The 16,418-nt window shown below is 30.8% G+C and overlaps 1 long non-coding RNA gene across 1 annotated transcript; it reads left to right on the top strand.

The window, feature by feature from the left end:
• Positions 1–2,463: 2,463 nt before the first annotated feature.
• Positions 2,464–16,143, top strand: LOC129229897 (uncharacterized). Its single transcript, XR_008581124.1, has 3 exons — positions 2,464–2,541; positions 7,661–7,757; positions 15,932–16,143. It is a non-coding gene; the product is annotated as an uncharacterized LOC129229897 (long non-coding RNA).
• Positions 16,144–16,418: the final 275 nt, after the last annotated feature.

Raw genomic sequence — 16,418 nt, 5'->3', positions numbered from 1 at the left:
TAGAACGTGCGAGAAGCTAAGAGTGAAACAAAGATAATAAATATAGGGGTAATTAGAGCTTTCGTCATTTATCTATGTCGCAGATTAATAAAAAGTGGTTGTTTTGAAACATCTCTCTATTCTTTACTTGCGACGCATTTTGAAAATAAATCGTGGAGTCTGAGGCCTGAGAGCATAAGAAAGAAATAAAATAAAATTGTATTTTGAAACTCTTGGCTTCTCAAAAATTGCCTTTTAGCAGAAATTAAATCACTGGTCCATTAAGAAACAGTTTTCACTACTGACTTACACAGGAGACTATCATATATGTACTAAATCTGTAGTGTATGTAGTATATTCAAAAATGTATGTTATGTATTGATAAAAAGATCGATGTTTTAAAACATCAATGTTTTTTCTTCGATGAATCAATATCATCGATGTTTTATTTTCTTGTATCGATGTTTAGCCATCGATGTCGCACCTCTACAATGTATACTTAAAATATTTTAGAGGTGCTTTAATCTACAATTGTCCTCCTTTATTTTACGCAATTTTACTAATTCCTCATTCGCAAATGTCGTCATAAATGATCAAGGACCGAAGCAACCACGCGACGTACAACACCTGCCACACCTAAAGCTCTGAACACTCAGCTAGTGCACAGAGTAGTATATAGGCGTCCCTAGTATAACACTGTACTTCTACAACACGGTTTCGATATTACACGGTACCAAATTTGCGATTATTATAACACAGTTACGATATTACACGGTACGAAACTTGAATTTAATACTTCAAGCTTTTGATATAACACGGGAGTTATGTTTAAAAAATATGGAATTTCATTTTTTTAATACATTCTGCTAACGGTTGATAACGCTAATAAGTTTTTGTTTTGTTTTTATGAAACTTGGTTTCGATATAACACGGTACAAAGCCCTTGCTTTGCATTATTTCTAAGTGTCGTATAACACGGTTTCGATATAACATGGAACACGGTTTCGATATATTACGATATATCTTATATATATATAAACTGATATTTCTCATGCACATACATAATTAGTATTAAAAATAAGTAAAAATGTTATTTTAAGAAAAGTCTCGTATAACACGGTTTCGATCTTACATGGAACGAATATACTGTGTTATACGAGGGATTCCTGTACAGTGCTTTAGCCGCAGCTGAAAAAAATAACGAGTCTCCCCCCCCCCCACTCGTCCTCTACCCTTGAGTAAAGCTATTATCACTATTCCATCCAAAATTATCAGACAACCCCCCTCCTTCCTTTTTTCTTCTTATAATGCCCCAATGAGAGGCTCAGCAAGGGGGTGGGTGGGGATAAACTACTAGAACACCTAGTTTTTGCCATGCTGCCAATCCTATTATAGAAATAAATGTACAATCAATACAGTTATGCCTATCCCTTTGAAATGCTATGGAATATCCCCTCAAGAGAATAAACATCGAGAGTGTACCGAGAGTGTAAACCAGCACTTTTTAAAGTAAATGAGAGCATGTATAACACAGGGTCGGGGGAGTCAGTTTCGGGGCAGGTTTTACAGAGCACATTTCGCGTGAAATCTACATGATCGATAACATTTGATTTCACCTGTAAAATTCTAATGATTTTTGTTACAGTATTTAAATGACGGGGGGGGGGATGCTGTAAGGCCATGAGCATGTGCAAATCCCTAGTAGCACAAAAATATAGAACGACGTAGGACCGACATAGATCGACGTTTTGAATCCCGATTGATAACGGATACAGTTTTTAAAATATAGAACTATGTCGAAGTATATTTTTTTCACTGGCTTTATATAAAAAGTGGTTTTTACTTCTTGTTTCGATTTTTTTAAAATAGTTAGCCATAATTAAAAGCGTTTCTTTCGTAATTTTCTTATAAATACGCAATTTAGGAGAAAAATAGAAAAATTTTGCGAACGTCGAAAAAAGTCGTTTAATGTCGAAAGAAAATATTGTGACACCGACATACTTCGACATCAATCTATAAAATAATCCCCATATGGTTTTCTAAACATAGTTCTGTGCCGAAATATGTTTTTATTTCGACATTTTTTTAAAAATTTCATATTTAAGCTGTTTTAAATCAAATGAGGAAAATAAATATACTTTTGCTTTGGTATATTTTCATTGGCAGTTTATTAAAAGAAAAAAAAACTTTGAAGCTGTAGATATCGAAACAATCACTAAAAGAAATGCCTCGAAGTTTTTACTGCTTATTTTTACGTTTGAAATCAATATGTCATTTTATTATACGAAAATATAGCGATATTCTTATTTGTATAGAAATCAGTAGTAAAATAGAAAAAATTGCAAACATCGAAAAACGTTTTTTGACCAATTTCGACGTGAATCTGTATAACTTTAACCAAGACCACTTACGGAACCGGATGTCACGTGATCATGATGACGCTACTTTCATTCTGTATTTGTATGGCGGCAAGGCAAACGGCATGGCAACTTTGTGAAAGAAGCATCGCCATTGATAAGTTGGATTCAGCATATTGAAACATCATTTTGCACTACAATTTAAGTAAGTAACATTACAAGCAAAGTTACAAAATATAAAATGCTATGATTCTGTAGTTTTTGGCTGATTTTTGTATTATTTACAACACTATTTCTTCTTATTGTGAGTTGAGTATTTGGAATGTGTGTTGAACTTAAGTTGATCTTATTCCATGTTATTTTTATTTTCCAGCTTTTAAAAATTGAGGTAGCATCCCCCCCCCCCCAATAATTTCAGTTCTTTTCTTACCCCTTAAGATTTTAATTTATACACTTGCTTTGATATTTGTTTTATTGTTTATGGCAGAGATAAATTTATTAAGTAATGTTTGCATAAGATTTGTTAGCAAATAATGTACAAATAATATTATTTCCTATGCATCTAAGATGGTTTTATGTTCCAAACTATTTTGGTCCTGTAAGTTCTTTTGAAGTACTTTGTTCAAATGCATTTTCTTGATTAGCATTTTAAGATGCAAATAATTTTTGCAGACTTCCCCTTTCTACTTAGGATTAGGAATTAGTTTCTCAGTTTCATTTTAATCCAATGCATTTTATATTGATCTGGGGTGGATGAAATAACTTTATTGGTACACTTCGACAAGGGTCCCTTTTTACTAAATGAGGAAAAGGATTTCACTATTATTGGGAAAAAAAAGGAGTTGTTTTTCTGGTCTAAAATGCATATGTCGGTGTTTCAATTCAAATATTAGATATTGATTGAAAGTGTGTTTACCTTTGCTGCTCAAAATTTTGTTTTTGTATTTCAGTGCAAGGGCTTTTAGGTTTTGAACACTAAAAAATGTTTCTAGTTTCACTTATTTTGTGTATGAAATTAGTTCATTTTGTTGTTAATAGTGCAAAATGTTCAGCGTTCAAAATTATGGCTGGTCCACTGGTCCCAGACAAGTGAAACCTGCATCAGACCTAGTGATGTGGATCGGGTAAATACCCAGTGGGTAGGTAAATATTTTTTGGGTATTTACCCAGGTATTTACCCAAGGCCTGGGTAAATACCCAAAAACTGGGTATTTTACAAAAAAATGCAAAAACTGAATGGGAGATTTTTTTTTTTATAAAAATCTAAATATGAAATAATTGGTAAAACTGATACATACATATGTATATAACACAGTTTATAATATTTTTTATTGAAAGATTTGATGAAATTATGAAAGAAACCTATCGTGAACCAAAGAATCTTTCTTTTCAATGTCATGATTGGAGAAATAAGTAATTCAAAGATGAACTTCAGGATTTCAAAATCACAATCTATTTTAGTCATATCCAAAAGGGAAAAAAAGGAAGCATGAGGGATGTTTGAAAGAATAAACTGAGAAGTTATTAAGACTATGATGTTATTTATTTATTTTATTGCTGTTTAAGTGATAACCAGGCAAATATAGAAACGGTTTTCACATTAATAAGCAAAAAAAAAATCAAAATATTGTTTTCTGTTGCCTTGCTCATTTGCATTTTCTCCTCGGTACTTCATGATGAAAATTTATTCAAACTATTTTTAATACACCCAAATAGTGATGTAGGGTGGGAAGGTTAAATTTTTTTTTTTGAGTATTTATCCAAAGGCAGGGTAAATTCCCTAGTAACTGGGCATTTTGCAAAAAGAAAATTAGGTGATATCAAAAGGTGATGATTTTCTTTTTAAAAAACATAAACCGTAAAACATCTTTAAACACATTTTACTGAAAAAGGAACAATCAAGTATTGTTATGCTAACATTTATGTTGTACTGCATTTATTTTTTAAATTATTTTGCTCTTTAAATTAAAGCATATTAGCTGTAACGTCTCTATTTTTTCTCACACTCAATACATATGCTTGAAATCTATCTATATAAAAATGGAGTTTGGTAAATTTGTTCCCTAAGATCTCAGAAACTACCCGACAGATTTGGCTGAAACTTTCACCGTTTCTTCAGTTTGGTACTGGGAAGGTTTATAGACCAGTTCGAAAAAAATCCGATTGATAGTTCCCTTTTTATTCCAATTTTAGTCCCAATTATCGCATAAAAGACCCAATATGGGGGTGAAAAAATACGTGTACATATCAAAATTATGTATCCATCGAAAGCGCTAATTTTTCTGCTGAAGATGGCATCTGTTAGAAAATTCTAAGTTGTATAAAAAACGAGTTATGAGCTTTTTTGTTAAATGTTCGAATGCTTTCATCAACCAAATTCATTATTTAGTGTATCATCTCAACTCCCAGTTGATAGCTTGAATTGTTGTATTGTTGAATATTTTTGCGTTTCGCCTGACTGTTCGAGGCTTTTCTCAAGTTAAATCTTAAAAAAGAGTTTTTCAACAAGATTGGCAAATGGATTTGGCTGATTATTTTCCATTTAAATTCAAACAATCGCCAAATTTTACTACTTAGTTTAGAAACATTTCGGATGAAACTGTTTAGCGACATTTTATGGTGACCAAAAGTATCTCAGCATCTGGTGACAATATTTCTTTAACGAAAATTAATAACATATACCGTTTTACAAAGTAATGAGGGGGAGCATTATCCAACGTATCTCAAAACGATTCCTGCAAATTCGGTAAGATTTAAAATCACACAAAGAACCCACAAAAATTGAAATTTCCCAAAGTAACTAAAGCAAGTATAAAGGGATTACGGATACATTTTTTTTTTAAACAGTTCTTACCTCAATAGACATACAGAGAAGGTACGACTCCAAGATTAAAAAAAATAAGTATTAACTGATAAATCTTCTGAAACATGTGAAGTTTAATTTCATATTTCGGAAATTGAGTTGTTTCCTTCAGTCAAAAGTACTACTTTTTGTCACTGAAATTGATAGAATAAGCAAAAGAAAAATAATAACATGGACCCAGAAAATACTTTCATTTTCCCAACAGTTATTTTTTAATTAATTTTTTAAAATGTCTGATCTTTCAAACACGGCGTGGTCTTGATGACGTCACAAATGATGCTCTTTGGTGCATCTTTCTACCGCGTTTCCATGTTATGATAATCAATAAGCGAATTAAAATTGCGCTCTACGCTTGCTATCAACCATATCGTTGCCAATACACGTGAGTAAAGATGCGAATTAAATATTTTGCTCTGTGAATGGCAACACTGAATGGCATTTCATCATTTGTGATATCATCGGCAGGAGCGTAAACCATGAAAGCGCACCGATTTAAGTATTTTTTTTTTAAATATTAAACTTAAACAATTTTTAAAAAAAAATGGTCAGAGCCTATGTTTTTGAGCATGCTCTTTCAGAAAAAAATACTTTTATAATTTTGGAAACGACCCCATTCTTTAATTTTGTATATGCTTAAATTTCGTGCTTTCGTTTCAAAATGAATACTATTTTTCTTTTTATACCCTTTGCTATTTTACTTTTATGGGTAAGGAAGAAGCTGGATTTGTAATCATGTCCAAAAGGTGTGTTTTAAATTCTTTCACTTAAAGCAGAAAACAAGTGCAAGTAACGATTGTTTCTCATAATTATTACTGACCCAGGCAACGCCGGGTATTTTTGCTAGTACAATATAAAGTGAAAGTCAAAATATCAAAATGAATTAAGCGAACTAAGGACTGATACGTTATCTGCAGAATACACCTAAACACTTGAACTAGGTTTGGAGGAAATTTCTGCATATAGGATATAGGTAAATAAAGAAAAATAAAAAATTGAGCGGCATCTCGTTACATTTTGATGTCATGCAGGGATATATTACTGGGTTATAAAAGACTAGGACCTTAAAAAATTGATGTTTATTTTTTTGTAATCAGTTAAGCTTTTTACTTTTTGTAGAATGGCTTTTTATATCTGAAATTTGGCTATCAACATTGATTAAGCATATTCAACACATTTAATGCGAATATCATATTAGATTGCTAAGTTGTTTCACACTCTTTGAATATGTGATCAAAATACAATTTTTGGGCAAAAATTTATTGTTTTGTATATGGTTGGTTATATATATATATATACATAGTGGAATACATACAGAAAAGTATTTTCGTTGAATATAAATTTTTGAAAAAAATACCCGGGTATATACCCAATTTGGGTATTTACACGGGTATATACCCTGGGTATTTACCCCTAAAAATAAATACCCAGGTATTTTACATCACTAATCAGACCACAAAAAAAAAAAAAAAAAATCGGTGGTCCTCGGTACCACCAGCGCCTGGCAATTTATGATCACACTTTGCTAGAAAAAATTCAAAAGCATATAAGCCTAGTTGATGCCTGAACTAATTATTAGCCAAACCATTCATTGACTTTTTTTTTTCAAATCGATGTACAAGTACATAATTTATATGAATCATCCACATTTTATTCAGCATTTGAAACTAAGTAAAAATGGCAAAATTAAATTATCAAATTTTTGGTAGCCCATTTTAAGGGTTGATTAATGAAATTAGTTTTCATACATAACACTTGGCTGTTTAAAATTTAAATGTTTATTGCCAAACAAAAATTTTTGAATGTAGTGCTTTATTTAATGTTAAATCAATTAGTTAAAAATAAGAAAGTTATATTTAAAACTAGTGGTACCCGGACGGCTTTGCACGTCGTAGAAAATTAAAAGGTCATTTGGTTCGCCTGTATATTTACAAATGATGGATGATGAATTCCTCATCAATTTGCTATGTTAATTTGCTCACCCCTTGGCACATATTGTTGGCAATTGTTTGTCCATGTTATGATAATTTGCTTGGTAAAATGTTCTTAAAATTGGAATAGAAAAAGAACAAAATCGAATTTTGAAAAAATCGCTTTGAAGTGTTTGCCGAATTACATGGAAATCGGCCAAATAGTCTAGGTGCTATACGCGTAATAGACAGAGATCCAAATACAGACTTTCAGTTTCATTATTAGTAAAGATTACTTAATAAATGCAATCCTAAAGCGTAAATAATTTTACGTACAGACATATTTATTGGTTAAATTTAAAGCGGACCAATGATTTTGTCTGCAGACTAGTACATTTTCATGTTGACTAGTCCGAAGGACCAGTAGGATTTTTATTGATTTCTAACTTTGATGTTTGTCTAATTTATGTAAAGTACCTACCCCCTTTTGTGTGTGTGTGTTTAGTTTATGGATAGTTCTGCTGTTTGCATTCATTTTTCTTTTTCTATTACAGATTTGTTACCTAGTTAGTGTTTGAAAAATCTGCAGGAAAGTTAGTTTTGGGATATACTCAACAAGCAATAATGTTGCTGCAGACCCGGACAAAAATGGTAAGAAATCATATTATAGAAAATGTACAGTAGTCTCTGCCTTATATGATTGGGGTCAATGTTATCAATCCTTTATTGCTGTTATCAAAATCCCTCAGTCCCAATTTTCTCTATTCATTTGCATGTTCAAATAATCACTTTTTGTTATCATGAAATTTTTTAATGTTATCAGTTTTCACTCGATTCTTAACTATCAATGAACTATTCAAAAGAATCATCTTGTATTTAAGTGTGCCAGTGTTTGTATGTTTGAGAATTCTCCCTATTAGAGACGAGCACTTTGGCCGAGTGCCGCATACTCGACCTGTCACTACCCAGGGTTCGTACGCCCTTGAAAAACCTTGAAAAGTGCTTGAAAAAAGAAAGTTCATTTTCAAGTGCTTGAAAAAGTTTTAAAACCTTGAAAAAGTTTCTTAGTGCTTAAATTCTCTCAAAAATCAACGAATTGTGCTTAGAAGTTTTAAAAAAGTATTTCACCAATGCAATTTTCTGAACATGTGTTCAGTATGCAACATCGCGAAAAATTGCTTTCGTGTTTGGGATTTCAATCCTTTTGCATCTTGTAAATATTTTGATGTTTTTTACAACCGAAAGATATTTTGACATATGGTACCTTAGATTAGTTGATTTTTTGTTTAATTTCATTAATTAAGAAAGAAATTAATTTCGAAACCATGACAACATTGAACTTACTCGGGTTTCGCGGAAAATTGCTCTTGTGTTTGAAATTTCAATCTTTTTGCATCCTGCAAATATTTAAATATTTTGGCTAATCAAATGTTAGTTTCGCATATGCTACCTTAGATTAGTATATTTTTTGTTTAATTTTAATGAAAAACAAATAAATTTATTTCATGGGAAACATGCCACGTCGAACGAACTCGGACTTTGCGAAAAATTGCTTCTCGTGTTTGAAATTTCAATCTTTTTGCATCTTGCAAATATTTAAATATATTCACTAATCGGATGTTATTTTCATATTTGCTACCGTAGATTAGCATATTTTATGTTTAATTTCAGTAAAATATAAGTTTATTTTATGGGAAACATGACAACATTAAACTTAATTCGCGAAAATTTGCTTCCGTTGTTTGAGATTTCAATCCTTTTGCATTTTGTAAATATTTTTATATTTTTGGCAATTAGTAGTTATTTTGACACTGCTACATCATATTAGCTTATTTTATTTTTTTTATTTTAATAACTAAAGAGTTAAAGAATTTATTACCTTGGTCTTGTTTAATTATTTGCTTATTTATGTTTGCAATTTTGAATGATTATCTTTACCTAATTTTTGGTCATAACAGAGATTTTTTTTTTTTAAATTTAAATTTCAGCAGTTGAGCACCTAACAAATTAACTTAAAGTTTGTATTTTAAATATAAAGTTGATTTATATAATTTTATTTATAAGTACATCATTTTTTTATGTCTGCTAAAATAAATAAGGTGTATAACAGGGGTGGTTGTGTTATGATTATTCACTTGAAATCCAGTAGTGTTCGTTTTTATGCTTTTACCTCCTTATATCTCCAATTTTCCCCTTTTCCTCAAATGTTCAAAATTACTACTTTACTGCGGGTACTTGGAGCTTACTGAAAGAGGCTTTAATCAGCAAAGGGGTAGATAGCTTAAGGAGGGTCTTTCATCTTCATTTGGATCTAATAAATTGACCAGTACCAGCCTAGCTAGGCCCAGTGCCTGTTGCTGGTTATCAACAGGCACTGGGCATGGTATTTCTATGCAGAATATTTTGACTTAATAAACTATTTTATGAATTGTATGCATAGCAAAAGTTATTGTTGTACATATGTATATTCAAGTAATAGGGGTCTTAGTTTTAAAAATTATTCCCCCCCCCCCCCGCCCCATTTTGCTCTTTGAAACTTTCAGGTAATTTTTTATGAACTCACAAATCACAATTACACCTGAATATTATTGCCTTTCTAAATTTAAATTCTAATTTCAACAATAACCCATTTTTTCCCAAAATAAAACTACTTTTGTCATAATACATGTCAACTTCTTTTAAGGGGGTCCGGGACACAAAAATCCTCAAATTTTGCAATTTTTTTTTATAATTTGAAAAATTGCTCCGTTTTTTTCTGCTTAAGAGGACGTTTGAATCTTGTTTCTACCTTAAATAGAACGAAAGTTATAGTTATTTTTGTTGCATGCATCTAACGAATGTGTACATAACTTTAAAACTTTAAACGCGTTTTTCTCCATGATGCAATTTTTCCCGATTTCTTGCATTCAAACTCTTATAAGTCAGGAACCGATAGAGATAAAGTAATGAAACTTGGAGCATATCTTTTTCAAGCAATTTACTTTAATTTTTATTCGGCGAATTTGAAAAAAACGTTTACTGCAAAAATTATGATTTTTTTAAAAAAAAGTATCTTCGAATTTTTCGAAATTTTTCTTCAAATATTTTTTATTTTTTATTGAATCAATATTTTTAAAATCGGCGAATAAAAATTAAAGCTTAGATATTTGTGCATACTTTTTTGAAAAAAAATTGAAAATTGACCAACAATATTTTGAGTTATAGCAATTTAAAGCAACCCCATTTTTTTGAAAAAAACTAATTAAATTTAAATAAAAAAATAATTTTTTTTCATATTTATGTTATGATTTTGCTTATTAAATAAATGATGAATCAGTTCAGAAAACTTCAAAACTCTAAAGTACATAATAAAAAATTTTTCAAAATGTGTCCCGGACCCCCTTAAATCTTTTCGATTCCGAAATATGGCTCTATAAATCTGAACTTGCACATTTATTGTCTATTGCAAGTTAATCAATGAAAGCTGAATAGGCTCAAGTTTGCATTCAGAGTATTTATCACTGCTTAAGCTGCTTTTGTATATTTTGAGGTGTAGAGACTGGACTGTGGACTTTCATAAACTTTTCTTACTTCCTAATTTTTAAATTTACTCGAGGACAGTTGAAATGCCTTATTGGCTGAACAGCTAATAAATACATACGAATAATTGATTTGCATACTTATAAATGATTTGCAAACCTAATATTTTTAGAACTTAATAGTGCAAACTGAAATAACTTTCTGGGTAGTGTTTTTGTCCTGACCTTTATATTGTAATAAACCACTGTATGGTACTGGAAATAAATGTTGAAACCGGGGGGGGGGGGGAGTGACTTCAAAAACTCCTCTCTGGCAATGCCATTGAACTTGGGTATTTTAGTTTCTTCCCATTAAAGTTAAAAGCACTTAAAAAAAAAAAACCCCTTTCATAAGTATTAATTTGCTGATTCTAGAAAATATACAAACCTCTGACTGCTGCAACGTTTGAAAAACCTCAAAATTAAACCTCTTGGTATCTGCTTCTCTTTATGACCGAACTTTTCAAACATTTTCAGAAAGACTTTCAACGCAGTAGATCTTTCATCAAAGCGTCTCTTGTTGTAGAAAAAACAGTTTTGTTTTCCTATACTTTTTTGTATTATTGCCTTATTTCTATGTGTTTGTAGTAAATGAAATCTGCATACAATATTTTTAGTACAAATTTATGATATTGCCTTGAAAACAAAATTTTTTACCTTGAAAAGTACTTGAAAAGTGCTTGAATTTTTTTCTGCCTAAAGGGTATGAACCCTGCTACCTGGCCGAATACTGAATATCAAATATACTTTAAGAACCACAGACAAACACATGATGAATTTTGAACTCATTGGAACTGTAGTATAGACCTCCATGTCCACATAATAGTTTTTAAAACAAAACTTCGTCTGAAATTTAATTATGCATCATTTAAAAACTTTTGCTTGTGTCAAAAATTTTACAAAAATGTTATTTTTTAAAATTAGAAGAAAGCAAATAAATAAAAGGTATGATTAACCAAGTTAGAATTAAAACAAATTATATCAACCTATTATAGTTCTAGTTGCCAAACATAAATAATTTTTTAAAGCAAATAAAGTGTTAAAACACAAATGTGCAGAAATCCTGCAGACCTGTGCTTCTGCGTTGCAAGGAAGGTCTCTTTCAGTAGTGCATAAAGTGAGCTAATGAATGTAAAGACATCCTACAAAAATATCCGACTTTTTTCGGATATTTTTAACACATAAGCTCACATTTTGTGGATTGAAAAAGATATTCCTTGTAATGCCAAAACATGTGTCTGCAGTGTTCCTGCATATTTCTACTTTTAACGTTTTATTTGCTTAAAAAAATGATTTATTTGCTTTTATTTTTAAATCGAAGGTATTTTTATATAAATTTTATTTATACCAAAAATCTATTTAATAATATAAAAATTTCATATTTTCTATAATTGCCTTTTTTGTATTACTACAGTGTGGTACAAAACACATTATCTAACAGGGAGTGGTCATAAAATCGGTTTACTATGAATAAAAATTTGTGTTTGGAAACAATTAAAATTTTGATTCATTTTCTAATACGTTATCGCACAAAACATCTCGATACTCAAGTTTTTATACCTCTTGGGAAAGTTTTAGTGCATGATTTTTCGAATTCGGAAGAGCAGGAAATCGTGTTACTAATCTGTCAGTGCCCAGTGTCGTGCTGTTTTACCAATACAACTAAATAGAAATTTTTTTTGCCCATTGTGTTTCGAAAATAATTCTCTAACCTCCTGAGACAAAGAAATCTTTCTCTACTAGCTGAGCTGATAGGAAAAATCAAAAAATAATTGAAGTAACAAAGTTATGTATGAAAACACTTTTTATATCTTGCTCTTAAAATCACCCAGGCAACTTCAAAAATTGTGAAGGGCTTAATTTTACATCACTGAATAATCTAGTCTCATAGGCGCTCTCAGCTTCAATGAGATGTCTTCTGCATCCAGCTCTGTTATTCACTATTCCAGACTGATGAGTCCATAACAAGGACAAAACTGCAGTCTCTGGATGTGATAACCGGTCTGTCGGTATATTGCTTGTAATTTTTCTTGCCTTGTGCTAAAAATTTTACTCAAAATTGAAACATTTTATTTTTTGTTTTCAACATCCAATCCAGATAATATAGAGCCAACCATACAGAAAAAAAATATCATCAAATCTTATGTTAATTTCATTCGAAACTGAATTGATTACTTCATACAAAATATTAAGAAAACAATGTTTGACTTTACATCGTGTGTGTGGGTTTTCGTCACTTTTTTTTTTCGCACCTTTTTAAAATTGGCTCGGAGGAAGAATTTTTTGAAAGGTTTCACGATTGATTGAAATATGCATCTATATAAAATCTAGTTTCAGTTTCAATTGTAGATTGAACTATGGTAGTATGCTGCACAGATCAATTGTAGATGGAACTGTGGTTTGAATAGTCTGAAAATTAAGGGTAGTGGATTGAAGATGTTTTGATAGAGTAAAGCATTTTTCAAAAACTTTCCTCAATACAAACAAATTGAATAAAAATTCAAACAAAGTCATACATGGTAAAGGGCATGAGCTTTTTCACCATTGAAAGAATTGTTTTGCAATAAATCTTCCAATCGTCAAATCACTGCTTTGAAGTTATAGAGAAATAATTTTATGGTTTTAACTCGTGAAGACCATATTCTGTCACTCCGAGATTGTATACTTATAGAGCGCCATAAAAGATATTTGTTGATATGTTTTTTTTTTTTTTTAATTCAATAATCATATGCATTTTTAAGAAGTTTCTATGAAAGCATATAATGCATTGAGCAGCTGAAACGTGTTTCTAGCAGAAGAAAAAGATAAACACTCATCAAATAAATATACACTTAAAAAATGAGCATAAAATTTATTGAATAATATCAAGGACTTTTCTTGTGAAAACCATGCAGCCACACCACTTTGCACGAGCCACTCATATTGAACATGCCATCGTTACAGTGGGCACACAAGTATGAAATATTTAGCCAAAATGAGGAAATGTCTTCTTTAGTTAAAATTAACCATGGTTCTCTATCACTTTTCTATGTTCTGAAAAGGCCGGAAAATACTTCATGAATTTAAGTCATCATCCAAATAACGAAAAACACTTTTTCTAGTCTGGGAATGCGTCGAGTTTCATCAAATATTTACTGAGAACCAGCGAGATTTTTTAAAATGAACATTGATTTCCGATTTACATAATTTGAATTCACCCATTTTCTATCATTCTGCTTAAAATATTTGGGGGTGCGACCGCCCCCTCTTGACCCCCCTATTTGCCGCCCCTGCTTGTGAATATCCTTTTTTTGGTTCATACCTTTGATGTATAATACATCCTATAACTGTAAAAAATTTTGCATTTAAGTCGATTATTTCACTAATATTTTGAACATTTTCTTTTGTACACATGCACAAATGTCAAAAAATTTGGTTTATGGCTGGGAAAAAAACATGCATACAAATTGAAATTTTTAATGAAGAATTTAATTTCTACATAATTGGATTAAAATCAGTTGTATAAATACATATATATTTATACTTGAATGTTCACGTTGAATAAATATATTAAATAGTCAAAAAAAAAAAGAAAAAAAAAACATAATTTTGACACATTTTATTCTGTCATATTTTCTCAGAAAGTAATTTTGGACACAAGGGTTTTGAACAGGGCATTATAAACCTTGCCAACCCCACTTTCATTTGCACATGTATAAACATAGGGAAATTTGATTACTTTATCAAAAAAAATAAATAATTAATGCATAAAAATTAAAATTTTAATCAAGAATTTAACTTCTATGTAATTAGATTAAAATCAGCTGCATAAATAAGTTGAATGTTCACATTGAATAAATGTTCAGTATAAAACATTTCTCTGACACATTTTATTTTGTTTTTGATGTTTTGTCACAAACTAAAATTTTTCTATAAATATAGTTTTGGACAGGACGGTAAAAACCAGGGTTTTTACCGTAGTGTCCGATACTTTGCCAAGCCTGCAGAGAAGCCTAAAAAACGTACGTACCTAAAACTTTTCACACCATTTGGTTGAACCTTTTGACTCTATTTTCACCTCCATAAAAGGGGAGATGAACGGGGACCCCCTTTAGAGACACAAGGAATGGTGCAATCTTTTGAGCACCTTTTTTTGTGTTGGGGCGCTTGAATCTCATTTGAAACCATTCTGCAATTTGGTATTCGAAATCTTTGCTAAGTTTAGTCGTGATAATTATTATGTTTTGCTACTTCACTAGAGCATTCTTTTTTCTCTAATTTTGACTCATTTAAAAAATTTCAATTGTTATTCTCAACTAAGACTTTTTTTCGTTACATATTTACACTTATTTTTAGTGATCATGACTAATTTTTAGAATAGTATTTTATTATGATTATGACCTTGTTATGTCGAAAACTCTGCCTATATATATATATATATATTTTACTGTTCCTTCGATTTCGTGACACCAAGAGCGTACTGTATTTATCAATTTATTACTGTCTGAAACGTGTATATTTCTCAACGACAAAAGAAATTAGGTGGATTAGAAGAGTTATTTTGATGGAAAATGAATGTTTCCTCTCCTATTGATAGCGAAAATTATTGTTTTACATTTTTACGTCAATAGCTGTTCTTAGCTTATATCTAGATAGTTCAAAAGATCTAGATCTAGTCAGTTCAAAATTTTTCTCAACAAAAATATTAACAAATGCTAATCAATATTATTTAATTATTGGGGGAAATTATTCGATTAAGGGGGGATCTTTAACATTGCTTCTGTGGAGAAATATTCGGTACCAAGAGGTTTAGAGGTTTTATTCATATAAACAGGGTATTCATTCAACCGTTGCCTGATTAAGCAGGCTGACAATATTTTCTAGGTTTTTCACCACAGTTTCTACCTGCAAAAAACCTAGTTTTTTTCCATGTCCTGGTAAAAAACTAAACCCTGCTATATGTGTTGAAATTGAGAGTTCTATTCGGGAGGTTCGACTCCAAAACTCCTTGGCTGAGCCATTCATACTATTTCAAAGTAAAGTGCATTTTTTGCAATTTTAACATTACATTACTGGTACAATCAACATGACTAATTCAATTCTCCCCTGTGACTGTCTAAAAACAGATTGTTCTTACTTGGTATACAGTTGACTGTAAGTTATCGATAAGTAGGAAAAATAATTCTCCATGTCTTTTCCATAATCTATCACAAAATAGCCAAAAATTGATGGTTTATTATTTTGTACAGTAAAAAATGTTTAATGGTTTTTAATTCTTATGTTTTTTAGCTGGTGCTCCCTATGCTATTTCAATACGTGAAAACAAGATTTGGTTAAGTATTCTGAAGACTTCAGTGTGGAAAGGATTGAGTGCTGCGAACAATCCCAATTCTCCATGGTGAATGGATGATTAGATTTTGTTGCTCCGGTCTTTACCTTAGTGTGTTTAATTGACTTCATATATTTACAGCTGATGCAGTGTTTCCTGTATATACTATGTAAACCAGTTCTGTTTAATTCGTTTTTAATAAATATTTTAAGAAATAGTTTTGCTTCTACTCTTTATTTTGCTACGAGTAGTCTTTGACTCTTGAATAACAACTTTATTCCCAAAAACTGAGAAACTACTAAGTAATTTCATGCCTTGCATGAAAGAAAATCTAAAAGCCTCAATTCCTCATTCCTCTGTTAATGCTTTTAAAAATTACTACTAAAAAGTATTCCTGAAAAAGTACAATTTCAGTTTATAGTCTCATGCTTAGAAAAAACATAAGTA

Source organism: Uloborus diversus, chromosome 9, assembly GCF_026930045.1.
Source record: "Uloborus diversus isolate 005 chromosome 9, Udiv.v.3.1, whole genome shotgun sequence".
Lineage (NCBI taxonomy): Eukaryota > Metazoa > Arthropoda > Arachnida > Araneae > Uloboridae > Uloborus > Uloborus diversus.
This window is presented reverse-complemented; position numbering and strand designations above follow the sequence as displayed.